General features: G+C 37.8%; 1 non-coding gene across 1 annotated transcript; it reads left to right on the top strand.

Annotated features, from left to right (window-relative positions):
• Nucleotides 1–2,839: 2,839 nt before the first annotated feature.
• Nucleotides 2,840–2,915, top strand: TRNAC-GCA (transfer RNA cysteine (anticodon GCA)). The gene has a single exon. It is a non-coding gene; the product is annotated as a tRNA-Cys (tRNA).
• The last annotated feature ends 14,933 nt before the right edge of the window (nt 2,916–17,848 follow it).

Below are 17,848 nucleotides of genomic sequence, written 5' to 3'. Positions count from 1 at the left end.
TGAAAGTGAGATGAAGGGCATGTAAATTGCTTCTAGAAACTTAAGCAAGCAAGTGAAGCGGGGGGGGGGGGGGATGGGATGAGTGCAAATAGTCAGCTTGCTAGCCAATATGGAGATGTGGGGGAAGATCCTAGACTTTGGCCAAGCCTAAACTGCAAGGACTTTGCCAACTTGCAGTCTCCCACAAGGGAGTCTCACTAATATATTCCCAACTTCAGCTGCCCTAACTCAACAAGCTTGCAACCTATAGAGGGTTTGGTTCAGTGAGGTCAGTCAAAGCTCACACAACAGTCTTTCTAAAGAAAACTCTGTGAGAAGACCACACAGCTACAAGTGGAGGTGGAGTAGCTGAAAAATAGAGGCAAAACTTAGAGAGTTTGGGGCTTCTGTGGAGCTGCTGTCATCTCTAACCAGGAAGAAGGTTATCCTTATACAAGGATTGGTACCTCCCACACTACACAGGCACAGAAAACATGAACAGAAACAGCAAAAAGAGCAGTAGCTGAAGACAGCCTACAGCAGGTTACAAACAACAGCAGATGCCCACCCAAAAATATCTAGAACCAACACAACTGGTGGTGGGTGGCAGATAGCACCAACCATAGACTCAGCTAGCTACACAAGCAGCACACTCAAAGGAGGAGTCTAGCAGGCACCAGATACTGTGGAGAATAAATACATCTGACAGGACAGACATAGCACAGTGTGTAATAGACATGATCAAGGTTGTCCCTTAGAGCCAGTCAGCCTGAAAGGATAACTGTACTTAAGAAAGGACCAACTGCATTCAATATTCACATATAACAGGAAGAAAAAGAGTACCCTCAAGAAGCATCCCTAGAACAACAACAACAAAAAACAACAGGTGGCCTGGAGTGCAATACCACAGGGCCCGTTATCCTCATAAAGACAACACAAAAATTTCAAGGTCAGACAGCATTATCTAATACACAGACAAAATGGGCAGACAAAGAAATGAAACATAAATGAATCAATAAGAAAAATCTCCAGAAAAAGAACTAAATGAAATGGAAGTAAACAAACTACCAGATACAGAGTTTAAAATAATGATTTTTAGGATGCTTAAGGATCTTAGAGCAAGAACAAATGGACATAAAGATCACCTAAATAAAGAGATAGCAAGCATCAAAAAGGACATTGAAATTATAAAAAAGAACCAGTCAGAAATGACAAATACAATATCAGAAATAAAGGCTTCACTAGAAGGAATCAATAGCAGGATGGATAAATCAGAAGATCAAATCAGCTATTTAGAAGACAAGATAAACATAAGCACAGAAATAGAGCAGCAAAACAAAAAGAGGCACAAAAAAAATGAGGGAACTCTAAGAGACCTCTGTGACATCATGAAAAGAAATAACATCCTCATCATAGGGGTTCCTGAAAGAGAAGAGAATGAACAAGGTATAGAGAACCTGTTTGAAGAAATCATAGCTGGCCCTGGCTGGTTGGCTCAGCAGTAGAGCGTCGGCCTGGAGTGCGGGGGACCGGGGTTCAATTCACGGCCAGGGTACATAGGAGAAGCGCCCATTTGCTTTTCAACCCCCCCATCCTTCCTCTCTGTCTCTCTCTTCCCCTCCCGCAGCCAAGGCTCCATTGGAGCAAAGATGGCCCGGGCGCTGGGGATGGCTCCTTGGCCTCTGCCCCAGGCGCTAGAGTGGCTCTGGTCGTGGCAGAGCGATGCCCCAGAGGGGCAGAGCATCGCCCCCTGGTGGGCAGAGCGTCGCCCCTGGTGGGCGTGCCGGGTGGATCCTGGTCGGGCGCATGCGGGAGTCTGTCTGACTGTCTCTCCCCGTTTCCAGCTTCAGAAAAGTAAAAAAAAAAAAAAAAAGAAATCATAGCTGAACATTTATTTCCCTATAATGATGAAGGAAAAAGTCACACAAATTCAAAAAGCACAGAGAGTTCCATTAAAGAGGAATCCAAGGAGACCTACACTAAGACACATCATAATTAAAATGCCAAAGTTAAGAGACAAAGAAAGAATACTAAAAGCTGCAAGAAAAAAAGCAATTAATTACTAACAGAGGAGCCCCCATAAGGATGACATCCAACTTCTCAACAGAAACACTTGAAGCCAGAAAGGATTGGCAAGAAATATTCAAAGTGATACAAAACAAGAACCTACAACCAAAACTACTTTGTCCAGCAAGGCTATTATTTAAAATTGAAGGAGAAATAAAAAGCTTTTCAGACCAAAAAAGAATCAAGGAGTTCATTAAAACCAAACCAGTACTGAAAGAAATGTAAAGGGCCTGCTGTAAAAGAGGAAAGAAAAAAAATTTTTTTAAATCAGGAAAAAGGATTGTAGATTTAAAGAATAAAATGGCAATAAATAAGTACATATCAATAATAATCTTAAATGTAAATGGATTAAATGCTAGCTGCATAGATAAGAAAACAGGATCTGTACATATGCTATCTAAAAGAGACCCACCTCAGAACAAAAGATACACATAGACTGAAAGTGAAAGAATGAAAAAACGTATTTCATGCAAATAAAAACAAAAAAGAAGCTGGGGTAGCAATGCTGTTCTCTGACAAAATAGCCTTTAAAACAAAAGCTATAGTAAGGGATAAAGAAGGTCACTACATAATAATAAAGGGTGCAATCCAGCATGAGGATATATCTATTGTAAATATTTATGCATCTAATATAGGAGCACCTAAATATATACAGCAGGTTTTGATGGACATAAAGGATGAGATCAACAGCAATACTATAATAGTAGGGAATTTTAATACCCCACTAACATCAATGGATAGATGCTCCAGGCAGATAATTAACAAAGAAACAGCAGCCTTAAAAGACACATTAGCCCTGGCTGGTTGGCTCAGTGGTAGAGCATCGGCCTGCAGTGCGGAAGTCCCAGGTTCGATTGCCGGCCAGGGCACACAGGAGAAGCGCCCATCTGCTTCTCCATCCCTCCCTCTCTCCTTCCTCTCTGTCTCTCTCTTCCCTTCCCGCAGCCAAGGCTCCATTGGAGCAAAGATGGCCCCGGGCGCTGGGGATGGTTCCATGGCCTCTGCCTCAGGTGCTAGAGTGGCTCTGGTTGCAACAGAGTGATGTCTCTGATGGGCAGAGCATTGCCCCCTGGTGGGCGTGCGGAGTGGATCCCGGTAGGGCACATGCGGGAGTCTGTCTGACTGCCTCCCCGTTTCCAGCTTCCCAAAAATACAAAAAAAAAAAAAATACACATTAGATCAACTGAATTTAATTGATATTTTCAGAATGTTTCACCCCAATATAGCAGAATATACATTCTTTCACGTGCTCATGGTACATCCTCTAAGATAGACCACATGTTAGAACACAAGTCTCAGTATATTCAAGAAGATTAAAATCATATCAAGCATTTTCTCTGATCACAAGGTCATGAAACTAAAAATCAACTACAATAGAAAAACTGAAAAACATTCAATCACTTGGAATCTAAATAGCATGTTATTAAACAATGAATGGGTTAACAACAAAATCAAAAAAGAAATAAAAATTTTTTTTAAAACAAATGAAAATGAACACTCAAAATTTATGGGACACATCAAAAGCAGTCCTGAGAGGGAAGATCATAGCATTACAGGCATACCTTAAGAAGCAAGAAAAGCTCAAATTAACAACCTAACCCTGCAACTAAAAGAACTAGAAAAAGAACAACAAATAAAGCCCAGAGGAAGTAGAAGGAAGGAAATAATAAAGATCAGAGCAGAAATAAATGACATAAAGCTAAAAAAAAATACAAAAGATCAATAAAACCAAGAGCGGGTTCTTTGAAAAGGTAAACAACATTGATGAACCTTTAAGCAGACTCATCAAGAATAAAAGAGAGAGGAGTCAAATAAATAAAGTTAAAAATAAAAGTGGAGAAGTAACAACTAACACCACAAAAAAACAAAGGATTGCAAGAAAATACTATGAATATCTATATGCCAAAAAATTGGACAACCTAGGTGACATGAATAAATTCCTAAAAACGCACAATTTTCCAAAACTCAATCTAGAAGAATCAGAAAACCTAAGCAGACCGATTACAACAAATAAAATTTAAAAATTATCAAAAACTCCCAGCAAACAAAAGTCCTGGATTGGATAGCTTTACAGGCAAATTTTACCAAACATTAAAAGAAGAACTAACACCTATCCTTCTAAAGCTATTTCAACAAATTCAAGAGGAGGGAACACTTGCAAGTTCTTTTTATGAGGCAAGCATTATCCTCATTCTAAAACCAGGTAAAGACACTATAAAGAAATAAAACTAAGGTTAATATCCCTGATGAACATAAATGCTAAAATTATTAACAAAATGTTAGTAAACTAAATCCAGCAATACATTAAAAAATTTATACATCATGATCAAGTGGGATTTATTCTGGTGAGTCAAAGCTGGTACAATATTCACAAATCAATAAATGTAATTCATCACATAAAAGGAATGATAAAAATCACAGATTATAGCAATAGATGCAGAAAAATCATTTGATAAAATCCAGCATTCATTTATGATCAAAATTCTCAGCCAAGTGGGAATACAGAGAACATACCTCAACATAATAAAGGCTCCGTGTGACAATCCCAAGCCAATATCATACTCAATGGACAAAAATTAAAAGCAATTTTCTTAAGATCAGGAACAAGGCAGGATTGCCCCCCTTTCACCACTCTTATTCAACATAGTTTTAGAAGTCTTAGCCACAGCAATCAGACAAGAAGAAGAAATAAAAGGCATACAATTAGGAAAAAAAGTAAACTATCATTATTTGCTGATGACATAATACTGTAGATTGAAAACCCTAAAGTCTCAGTCAAAAAACTACTAGACTTCATAAATGAATTTGGCAAGGTGGCAGGATATAAAATTAGTATTCTGAAATCAGTGGCTTTTTTATACACCAACAATAAACTCTCTAAAAGATAAATTAGGAAAACAATCCCCTTCACTATTGCAACAACAAAAAAAAATTTCTCGTAGTAAATTTAACCAAGGAGGTAAAAGACTTGTACTTGGAAAATTATAAGACATTGTAAAAATAAATCAAGGAAGATATAAATAAGAGGAAGCATATATTGTGTTCATGGATAGGAAGAATAAACATCATTAAAATATCTATGTTACCCAAAGCAATCTATAAATTCAATGCAATTCCTATTAAAATACCAATGGCATAACTCAAGATATAGAATAAATATTCCAAAAATTTATATGGAACCAAAAAAGAACATGAATAGCCTCAGCAATCTTGAAAATGAAAAATAAAGTGGGAGGTATTACACTTACTGATATCAAGTTATACTACAGGGCCATCATAATCAAAACAGCTTGGTTCTGACTTAAGAACAGGCACATAGATCAATGGAACAGAACAGAGAACCTGAAAATAAACCCATGCCTTTATGGTCAATTGATATTTGACAAAGGAAAGAGCATACAATGGAGTGAAGACAGTCTCTTTAATAAATAGTGTTGGGACCCTGGCCGGTTGGCTCAGCGGTAAAGCGTCGGCCTAGCGTGCGGAGGACCTGGGTTCGATTCCCGGCCAGGGCACACAGGAGAAGCGCCCATTTGCTTCTCCACCCCTCCGCCGTGCTTTCCTCTCTGTCTCTCTCGTCCCCTCCCGCAGCCAAGGCTCCATTGGAGCAAAGATGGCCCGGGCACTGGGGATGGCTCTGTGGCCTCTGCCTCAGGCGCTAGAGTGGCTCTGGTCGCAACATGGCGACGCCCAGGATGGGCAGAGCATCGCCCCCTGGTGGGCAGAGCGTCACCCCATGGTGGGCGTGCTGGGTGGATCCTGGTCGGGCGCATGCGGGAGTCTGTCTGACTGTCTCTCCCTGTTTCCAGCTTCAGAAAAATGAAAAAAAAATGTAAAAAATAAAATAAAATAAATAGTGTTGGGAAAATTGGACAGCTACCTGCAAAAATTTGAAACTAAATCACCGATTGACACCATTCACAAAAATAAACTCAAAATGGATAAAAGACTTAAATATAAGTTGCCAAACCATAAATATCTTGGAAAATAAACACAGGCATTAAACTCTCCAATATCTCTCATAGCAATATTTTTGCCAATTTATATCCATGGACAAGTGAAATAAAGGACAAAATAAACAAATGGGCCTACATGAAACTAAAAAGCTTTTGCACAGCAAAGTACACCATTAACAAAATCAAAAGATAACCCACATAATGGGAGAACATATTTGCCAATATATCTGATAAGAGGTTAATAATCAAAATTTATAAAGAATTTCTAAAGCTCAACACCAGGAAGGTAAACAATCCAATTAAAATATGGTCAAAAGAACTGAATAGACACTTCCTAAAGAAGACATACAGATGGCCAATAGGCATATGAAAAAATGTACAATGTCACTAATCATCAAAGAAATGCAAATTAAAACCACAATGAGTTACCACCTCACCCCTGTCAGAATGGTGCTCATTGACAAATCAACACATAAGAAGGCTGACGAAGGTGTGGAGGAAAGAAAATCCTCCTGCACTGCTGGTGGGAATGCAGATTTGTGCAGCTACTGTGTAAAACAGTACAGTGTTGCCTCAAAAAATGAAAAATAGAACTGCCTTTTGACCCAGCTATCCCACTTTTAGGAATATATCCTAAGAATACCAAATCACTGGTTCAAAAGAAGGTATGCACCCCCATGTTTATTGCAGCATTGCTTACAATAGCCAGGATCTGGAAACAGCCCAAGTGTCCATCAGTGGACGAGTGTATTAAAAAGCAGTGGTACATATACACAATGGAATATTACATGGCCAGGGAAAAGGAGGAAATCTCACGTTTTGTGATCACATGGGTGGACGTGGAGATCATTATGCTAAGTGAAATAAGCCAGGCAGAGAAAGACAAATATCAAATGATCTCACTTATATGTGGAATATAATGAACAAAATGAACTGAGGAATGGAATAGAGGCAGAGGCCACAGGGAGCAGAGGGACAGCTGTCAGAGGGAAGGGGGATGAGAAGATGAGATCAGAGAAGGGGAAGGGATTAGTGAAATTATAAATATATAACACATAGATACAGATAACGAGATATCAAATCCAGAGGGTGGTATGAGTAGGGGGGTAAAAGGGGTGTAATGGGGGACTGGTTGTTGGTGGTGTGGGTGTTATATTGAGTGGGATACTTGAATTCATGTTAACACAATAAAATAAAATTAATAAAAATTAAAAATATAAAAATAAAAAATTAACTGAAAATGGATAAGAAAACCTATTTATTGTAGGAAAATACATGTAATTAAAAAAATAATTAAAACAAACAAGAGCTTATCACAGATAAACTGGTAAATTTGGTCACACATATTTAATTTAATAAAAATGTAAAGCCTTATAATGTATGCAATTCAGAACCCTGACATTTATTTAATATATTATCATATTAGCCTATGTCATAACATCTTTTCTAAAATAAAAAAAATATATACGTTAGATTGTATTTCTTCTTGTAAATATATTATAACTTATTTAGTCTAGCTTTCCTATTGAACATTAAGGTTATTGACAAATATTGTTTATTAGATAAAATTGTGATGAATATTATTTTAGAAATATATATTCAAAATTATATCAAATTTAGACTAACTGGTTTACTAAATGAACCTATATATCTAAGAAACACACAGCTGACATTTAAAAATTTACTTAAATTATAATTTGCAGTGTTAGTTTCAGGCATACAACGTTGTGCTTAGACAATCACATACTTTACGAAGTGTTCCCTCTGATATTTTCAGTACCCACCTGGCACTATACACAGTTACTAACTACAATACTGTTGACCATATTTTGTATGCTGTACTTGACATCCCCATGGCTATATAGTAACTGCCAATTTGTATTTCTTAGACTCATCGCCTCTTTCACTCAGTGCCCAAATCTACCTCACCTCTGGCAACTAGTTCTCTCTGTATCTATGAGTCTGTTTCAATTTGTTTGTTCATTTATTTTGTTCCTTTGATTCCACATGTAAGTGACATCATATGGTATTTATTTTTCTCTAACTGACTTATTTCACTGAGCATAGAACCCTCTAGGTTCACCTATACTGTCCTGTCACAAATGGTAAGATTTCTTTTTTTTTTTTTAAATAATTTTATTTTTTTAATGGGGTGACATCAATAAATCAGGATACAAATATTCAAAGATAACAAGTCCAGGTTATCTTGTCGTTCAATTATGTTGCATACCCACCACCCAAAGTCAGATTGTCCTCTGTCACCTTTTATCTTGTTTTCTTCGTGCCCCTCCCCACCCTCTTTCCCTCTCCCATTCCCCCCTCCCCCCCATAACCACCACACTCTTATTAATGTCTCTTAGTTTCACTATTATGTCCCACCTACGTATGGAATAATACAGTTCCTGGTTTTTTCTGATTTACTTATTTCGCTTCGTATCATGTTATCAAGATCCCACCATTTTGCTGTAAATGTTCCGATGTCATCATTTCTTATGGCTGAGTAGTATTCCATAGTGTATATGTGCCACATCTTCTTTATCCAGTCATCTATTGATGGGCTTTTTGGTTGTTTCCATGTCCTGGCCACTGTGAACAATGCTGCAATAAACATGGGGCTGCATGTGTCTTTACGTATCAATGTTTCTGAGTTTTGGGGATATATACCCAGTAGAGGGATTGCTGGGTCATAAGGTAGTTCTATTTGCAGTTTTTTGAGGAACCACCATACTTTCTTCCATAATGGTTGTACTACTTTACATTCCCACCAACAGTGTATGAGGGTTCCTTTTTCTCCACAGCCTCTCCAACATTTGCTATTACCTGTCTTGCTAATAACAGCTAATCGAACAGGTGTGAGGTGGTATCTCATTGCCGTTTTGATTTGCATTTCTCTAATAGCTAAAGAAGATGAGCATCTTTTCATATATCTGTTGGCCATTTGTATTTCTTCCTGGGAGAAGTGTCTGTTCATGTCCTCTTCCCATTTTTTTATTGGATTGTTTGTTTGTTTGTTGTTGAGTTTAATGAGTTCTTTGTATATTTTGGATATTAGGCCCTTATCTGAGCTGTTGTTTGAAAATATCATTTCCCATTTAGTTGGCTTTCTGTTTATTTTGTTATCAGTTTCTCTTGCTGAGCAAAAACTTCTTAGTCTGATGTAGTCCCATTCATTAATTTTTGCCTTCACTTCTCTTGCCTGTGGAGTCAAATTCATAAAATGCTCTTTAAAACCCAGGTCCATGAGTTGAGTACCTATGTCTTCTTCTATGTACTTAATTGTTTCAGGTCTTATGTTTAGATCTTTGATCCATTTTGAGTTAATTTTTGTACAGGGGGACAAACTTATAGTCCAGTTTCATTCTTTTGCATGTGGCTTTCCAGTTTTCCCAGCACCATTTATTGAAGAGGCTTTCTTTTCTCCATTGTGTGTTGTTGACCCCTTTATCAAAAATTATTTGACTATATATATGTGGTTTTATTTCTGGACTTTCTATTCTGTTCCATTGGTCTGAGTGTCTATTTTTCTGCCAATACCATGCTGTTTTGATTGTCGTGGCCCTATAATAGAGTTTGAAGTCAGGTATTGTAATGCCCCCAGCTTCATTCATTTTCTTTAGGATTGCTGTGGCTATTCGGGGTTTTTTATAGTTCCATATAAATCTGATGATTTTTTGCTCTATTTCTTTAAAGAACGTCATTGGAAGTTTGATGGGAATTGCATTAAATTTGTATATTGCTTTAGGTAATATAGCCATCTTGATTATATCTATTCTTCCTAGCCAAGAACAAGGTATATTCTTCCATCTCATTATATCTTTTTCGATTTCCCTTAACAATGGTTTATAGTTTTCATTATATAAGTCCTTTACATTCTTTGTTATGTTTATTCCTAAGTATTTTATTTTTTTTGTTGCAATCGTGAAGGGGATTATTCTTTTGAGTTCCTTCTCAGTTGTTTCATTGTTGGCATATAGAAAGGCTATTGACTTCTGTATGTTAATTTTGTATCCTGCGACCTTACTGTATTGGCTTATTGTTTCTAGAAGTCTTTTTGTGGATTCTTTGGGGTTTTCGATGTATAGGATCATATCATCTGCAAAAAGTGATACCTTTACTTCTTCTTTTCCGATATGGATGCCTTTTATTTCTTTGTCTTGTCTGATTGCTCTGGCTAGAACCTCTAGTACCACATTAAATAAGAGTGGAGAGAGTGGACAACCCTGTCTTGTTCCTGATTTAAGGGGAAAAGCCTTCAGTTTAGTGCCATTTAATATGATGTTAGCTGATGGTTTATCATATATGGCCTTTATCATGTTGAAATATTTTCCTTCTATACCCATTTTGTTGAGAGTCTTAAACATAAAATTGTGTTGTATTTTATCGAAAGCCTTTTCTGCATCTATTGATAAGATTATGTGGTTTTTGTTCTTTGTTTTGTTGATATGGTGTATTACGTTAACCGTTTTACGTATGTTGAACCATCCTTGAGATTCTGGGATGAATCCCACTTGATCATGATGTATTATTTTTTTAATATGTTGTTGTATTCGATTTGCTAATATTTTGTTTAGTATTTTAGCATCTGTATTCATTAGAGATATTGGTCTGTAGTTTTCTTTTTTTGTGCCATCCTTGCCTGGTTTTGGTATGAGGGTTATGTTGGCCTCATAAAATGTGTTTGGAAGTATTGCTTCTTCTTCAATTTTTTGGAAGACTTTGAGTAGAATAGGAACCAAGTCTTCTTTAAATGTTTGATAAAATTCGCTGGTATAGCCGTCAGGGCCTGGACTTTTATTTTTGAGGAGGTTTTTAATGGTTTTTTCTATTTCTTCTCTACTGATAGGTCTGTTTAGGCTTTCTGCTTCTTCTTGACTCAGTCTAGGAAGGTTGTATTTTTCTAGGAATTTATCCATTTCTTCTAGGTTGTTGAATTTAGTGGCATAAAGTTTTTCATAGTATTATACAATAATTCTTTGTATATCTACGGTGTCCGTGGTGATATCTCCTTCATTTTGGATTTTGTGTATATGAGTTCTTTCTCTTTTTTCCTTGGTAAGTCTTGCCAAGGGTTTGTCAATTTTGTTGATCTTTTCAAAGAACCAGCTCCTTGTTCTATTAATTTTTTCTATAGTTTTTCTGTTCTCTATTTAATTTATTTCTGCTCTGATTTTTATTATCTCCTTTCTTCGGCTGGTTTTGGGTTGTCTTTGTTCTTCTTTTTCTAGTTCCTTAAGGTGGGAAGTTAAGTGGTTCACTTGGGCTCTCTCTTGTTTGTTCATATATGCCTGAAGTGATATGAACTTCCCTCTTATCACTGCTTTTGCTGCATCCCAGAGATTCTGATATGTCGTATTGTCATTTTTATTAGTCTGTATATATCTTTTGATCTCTGCACTTATTTCTTCTTTGACCCATTCATTTTTTAAAAGTATGTTGTTTAGTTTCCACACTTTTGTGGGATTTTTTTCCTCTTTTTTGCAGTTGAATTCTAGTTTCAAGGCTTTATGATCAGAAAATATGCTTGGCACAACTTCAATTTTTCTGAATTTGCTGATGTTGTTTTTGTGGCCCAACATATGGTCAATTCTTGAGAATGATTCATGTACACTGGAGAAAAATGTATACTCAGTCACTTTGGGATGAAATGTCCTGTAGATGTCTATCATATCCAGGTGCTCTAGTGTTTTGTTTAAGGCCACTATGTCTTTATTGATTCTCTGTTTGGATGACCGATCTAGAGCCGTCAGCGGTGTATTGAGGTCTCCAAGTATGATTGTGTTTTTGTCAGTTTTTGTTGTAAGATCAATAAGTAGCTGTCTTATATATTTTGGTGCTCCTTGGTTTGGTGCATATATATTAAAAATTGTTATATCTTCTTGATTCAGTATCCCCTTAGCCATTATGAAATGGCCATTTTTGTCTCTGAGTACTTTTCCTGTCTTGTAGTCAGCATTATCCGATATGAGTATTGCTACACCTGCATTTTTTTGGATGTTATTTGCTTGGAATATTGTTTTCCAGCCTTTCACTTTGAGTTTGTTTTTATCCTTGTTACTTAGATGAGTTTCCTGTAGGCAGCATACAGTTGGATTTTCTTTTTTAATCCATTCTGCTACTCTGTGCCTTTTTATTGGTGAGTTTAATCCATTTACATTTAGTGTAATTATTACTTGTGAGTTCCCTATTGCCATTTTATATCTTGCTTTCTGTTAGTTTTGTGTCTCATTTGATCCTTCTCTTTCGTTTTTCTATCTTTTGTTTTTATTTGGTTGTATTCCATACATCTTTCCTCTGTTGCTATCTTTTTTATCTCATGTGCTTCTGTGGTGGTTTTTTCAATGGTGGTTACCTTTGAGTAATGAAAAGGGTCCCTACCCTGTTCATTGTAGCAAACTATTTTGTGAGTACTTTTGCACTCCATCGTCCTTTGCTAATCTCCATCTTCTCCCCCTCTTTCTTTTTGTTGTCACAGTTTAAATTTGGTTTTATTGTGTTCTTGGAGCTTTTACTTGTGGCTCTGTTTTTTTTTTTTTGTTCTTTGTATCTGATTGGAGAACCCCCTTTAGTAATTCCTGGAGTGGGGGTTTTCTGATGATAAATTCCCTCATCTTTTCTGTATCTGTGAATGTTTTTATTTCTCCTTCATATTTGAAGGATAGCTTTGATGGGTATAGTATTCGTGGCTGAAAGTTCCTCTCTTTCAGGACTTTAAATATTGGGGTCCACTCTCTTCTAGCTTGTAGAGTTTCTGCTGAGAAATCTGATGATAATCTAATGGGCCTTCCTTTATATGTTGTATTCTTCTTTTCCCTGGCTGCCTTGAGAATTTTTTCTTTGCTGTTGGTTTGTGTCAATTTCATTATGATATGCCTTGGAGTAGGTTTGTTGGGGTTAAGAAAACTCGGTGTTCTGTTTGCTTCTTGAACTTGAGGCTTTAGTTCTTTCCACAGGCTTGGGAAGTTCTCATCTATTATTTGTTTGAGTATGTTCTCCATTTCATTTTCTCTTTCTTCTCCCTCTGATATACCTATTATTCTTATGTTATTCTTTTTGATGGAGTCAGATAATTCTTGTAGGGCTATCTCATTTTTTTTTAATTTTTGAGTCTCTTTCTTCTTCTCTCTGTTGTGCCTCAAGTTGCTTGTCTTCTATTTCACTAATCCTCTCTTCTATCTGAATTGTTCTATTAGCTAAGCTTGTTACTTCGTTTTTCAGCTCGTGAATTGAGTTTTTCATCTCTGTTTGATTTGTTTTTATAGTTTCAATTTCCTTGGACATATATTCTTTGTGTTCATTGAGTTGTTTTCTGAGCTCCCTAAATTGCCTTTCTGTGTTTTCTTGTATATCTCGGAGGATTTTTAGGATTTCTATCTTGAATTCTCTGTCATTTAGCTCCAAGGTTTCCAATATATTAAATTTTTTCTCCATAGATTTTTTCTCATCTAGCTGTGTTACCTCTCTTTCTTTTGTATCCATGATATTCGATTTTCTCTTCCTTAATGGCATCTGAGGGTGGTTTTGTTGATAGTATTAATGAGAGTTAATAAAGAATAAAAAGTTAAAAAAAATAAAAAAATAATTTAAAAAATCGAAAAGAGTTGTTTTTTTTTTAAAAAAAATTAATAATGAAATAAAGAAAAATAAAATAAAATAAAAATTTTAAAAAAAGGAAATTATTTCCCCCCCCCTCCTTTTTTCCTCTCCTCTCCTCTCCCCTCTTTCTTGAGAAAATCTTGTGGTGAACTGTGAATTATAACAAACAATGCCTGTGATGGAGGGCCTGAATTGGGGAAAAGTAAAAAAAGGGGCAAAAAAAAAAAAAAGAAAAAAGAGAAAAAAAGAACGTATGGACCCACAAAAAGCAAATAAGGAAAAAATTTGGGTCAAGAGTAAAATGATTTGCTTTTAGGTGTTGATTGTCTAAGAGTTATGATGAGAGGAATAAGAGGAAAATGGAAAAATGGGGGGACAAATTAAAAAATTACTATTGTATTTAGTGGAACAAGAACTAGATAATATGGAGAGCCAGGGATGGGGGCACTGCTAGTGAGTTAAAAAGGTGAAGTAAAAACCCCCCAAAATGCCACAAACATAAGTTTGAGTCCCAGATAAGATAATTTGTTTGTTATTGAGGTTTGAATGAGAGGAGATGTAAAGGAGAAAGGAAGAAACTAATATAGAAGGAGAAAAGAAAGAGAGAGAGAGAAAAAAAGAGGGAACCACTAAAAGAAGAAAAAAGAAAGGAGAGAGAGAGAGAGAGAGAGAGTTAAGGGTTTTGTAGTGCAACCCTCATAGAGAGAAAGGAAGAGAAGAGAAAAGATAATGGGAGATGTAACACTTATGGGTAGTGTAGTTCAAGGAGAGGAGAGAGTAAGACCGGCAGAGAGTTAATTGGCCAAATTGGAGGAGGAAAAAAAGTATCAAGAATGAAGATAAGAGAAACAAACGAACAAATATAATAAAATGGGATAGGTTATAAAGTCTGCAGATTATTCTTGATTTTGAGAGGTTATCTTCTTGCTTTTTCTTTTCTCTCCCTCTTCCTGGTCGGTGACTCTGTACCCCGGGTTCTGCCCCTTTGGCATGCTCAGGTAGAGGTTTGCAGTTGATAAGTCTCTATGGCAATGTCATGTATTGTGCTTTAGTCTCGTTGGCAGTCGAGGCTCATTAGCATTTATAGGCTCCGACAGTGAGAGAGTCCATGTTCCTGGAGCCTTTCTCCTATTCTTTCCTTCCTCAATTAGTAGCCTGATAATCCAGCTATGGGGTTGCTGCTGCCTCTGCCTGGATAGTAAGAGGCTCAAAGAGCTGGCAAATCCCCACTCTATTTCCACTCAGCACAGGGCTCTGGGTAAGGCTCAGTCAGTCAGAGCTGCTAGCATAATCAGGCGGGGTTTCTGCCCACTCAAAGACCTCTGGCTCTGCCACTCTGTCAGGTAACACAGGCAGGCGCCACTTCCGGGGCACTTGGAGGAAACTCTCACTCACTGTCTGCGACCAGGATATCTGGCCAGCAGTCTCACGCTCTGAGTGAAACCCCCAACCGCAGGGAAAAGTTGCAGCGTTGGAATTGAGTCTCGCTCCGTCCCCGTGCGCGGCTTTTGCAAGGCGCTGGGGCGGCCCGAGATTCCGCTTTGGCCCACATAAAGGCCCCTGACTCTGCCCCTCTGTGCGATAACACGGGCGCGCACTGCCGAGGCACTCGGAGGAATCTCTCATTCACTATCTGCGCGCGCACACCAGGATATGAGGCCGGCCGCGTTTCCCTCTGAGTGAAACCCCCTCCAGCACGGAAAATCTCCACCGTTGGAATTAGTTCTCACTCCCGTGCGTGGCTTTCCCAGGGTGCTGGGGCTGCCCAGAGACTCTGCCCTCAGCCCACAGAAAGGCCTCTGACCCTGCCTCTCCGTGGGGCAACACAGGCACCCACTCCCAGGGCCTAGGAAGAAATCTCTCGCCCACTAACTGCACGCACGCCGACCAGGAGACCGGGTAAAATGGCCGCTCCGCTTGTCTTTCTTTGTTTGGGTTTGGCGCGAGTGTTAGCTTGTATTGCTCGGGTTGCCACAGGATCAATTTTTCCTCGGCTTGGATCTCCGTGCCACAGCCTGGTTCAGCCGTTTGTGCCGCGGCCTGGATCTATTCACCCCCTTTGCCCGCCTCAGTTTCTATATTCACAGTTACCAGAGAAAGCCGCCCTGTTTAGGTTAGTGAGGAAGGCGGAGCATTTCTTACTCCCTATTTCCTTCGGGGTTTGGTTATATATTTAGCCAATTTTTCACTCAACCATACCTTTGGGTGTATTGTGAAGCATCTGGAGGCTCCAAGTATAGGTTTTTCTGTTTCTGGTTGAAGATCTTGTTGAGTTTTGGGGGAGATTTATCGGTATCGCTTCCTACCCCACCATTACTCTGACGTCATCCCAAAGATTTCATTCTTTTTTATTTCTGGGTAATATTCCACCGTGTAAAAATGTACCGCAGCTTTTTTATCCATTCATTTATTGATGGGCACTTCAATATCTTTCATATCTTGACTATTGTAAATAACATTGCATTAAACATAGGGATGCATATATTCTTTTGAATTAATGTTTTAGGTTTTTTTTCAGATATATGCCCAGAATTGGAATCACTGGGTCATAAGGTAGTTCTATTTTTAATTTTTTGAGGAATCTACATACTGTTTTTTGTAGTGGATGTATCAATCTTCATTCCCACCAACAAGAATTCCTTCCACTTGTTTGTTGATTTACTGATGATAGCCATTCTGACAAGTGTAAGGCGATCTCTCATTGTGGTTTTAATTTGCATTTCTCTGATGATTAGTGACATTGAGCATCTATTTATATTTCTATTGGGCATTTGTATGCACTGGTTGGAGAAATGTCAATTGAAGTCCTTTGCTCATTTTCTAATTGGATTGTTTAATTTTATTTTTTTGATGTTGAGTTGTATGAGTTCTTGATAAGTTTTAGATGTTAATCCTTTATCAGATGTCCACACACCTGACCCTTTTATTAAGATATTTATACTTTTTAAGCATATAGCTACACTGAAGAGGAAACAGAAGTGGAGTTCTTTTAACATGAAAGAAGCTTATTCTGGCTGTTGGCGAGACTCCCAGAGGTGTGCCACAGGTTAGAAGATACCACAAAGTGCACTGGGTTTAGGTCTGGTGACCTGAGTATTAGCTCTGCCTTTTGTAAATCTACTGCTAGGGTATGTTGATAATTTTTTTCCTTTTTTTTTACAGAGTCAGAGAGAGGGATAGATAAGGACAGACAGGCAGGAATGGAGAGAGATAAGAAGCATCAATTATCAATTTTTTGTTCCGACACCTTAGTTGTTCATTGATTGCTTTCTCATCTGTGCATTGACCATGGGCCTTCAGCAGACCGAGTAACCCCTTGCTCGAGCCAGCGACCTTGGGTCCAAGCTGGTGAGCTTTGCTCAAACCAGATGAGCCCACGCTTAAGCTGGCAACCTTGGGGTCTTGAACCTGGGTCCTTTGCATCCCAGTCCGGCTCTCTATCCACTGCGCCACTGCCTGGTCAGGCGGTATGTTGATTATTTTTAAGACAATGTCCATTCTTCTGTAAATTGGAGATAATAATACAAGGGTACATTATGCTATGAGGATTAATTGAGATAATGCATGTGAAAATGTCTTGCAGTTTACCACATAAAGAGTCCAGATATGACTTTAATTGAATGATGGGCATTTGCTTTTGGCTCATGCCATCCTTAAGACAAGTGAAGTTTCATTCAAGAGGAAAGACACTACATGATATTACTATTATTATTACAGCTTTTAGAGAGTTGGCAAAGTAATATAATTGGTAATATATACTAAGTAGAAAATGGAATAGTTTGGAATTTTTAAAAACATACTAAGCCTAGCTTCACTGGTATAGCACTGAAAATTGTTTACAGTGTATCTAACACACTGAAAGCCACTTTAAATATTCTGTGAAAGATAGAAAAGTCTTGACCAAATCCCAGCAGGAAGATAACTTGTCAAAGTCTCAGCAGGAGCAATTTTCAATGGATTAGAACTCTGAATATTACATGCTTGAGTTACCCCTAGAACAAAACTCCATGCATGAATAACCAAATAAATGCGAGAGAAACAAACCAGATTTTTTTTGTAACCTGTTGTGTCACAGGAATCAGCTAACAGAGGTGAAAAGGCTACTGTTACCTTTATTTTCAGATAAATCAACCCAGCAACTTAACAGTGACAAGAGAGAAAACATTCAACAGCCAGAATGTCTTTGACCATCTGATCAGACTCAGAGTTTGCAAAAATGGCTGTCGTTGTGCCCAGGCTTTATTGATTTCTAT

Source organism: Saccopteryx bilineata, chromosome 6 (assembly GCF_036850765.1).
Source record: "Saccopteryx bilineata isolate mSacBil1 chromosome 6, mSacBil1_pri_phased_curated, whole genome shotgun sequence".
Classification (NCBI taxonomy): domain Eukaryota; kingdom Metazoa; phylum Chordata; class Mammalia; order Chiroptera; family Emballonuridae; genus Saccopteryx; species Saccopteryx bilineata.
This window is presented reverse-complemented; position numbering and strand designations above follow the sequence as displayed.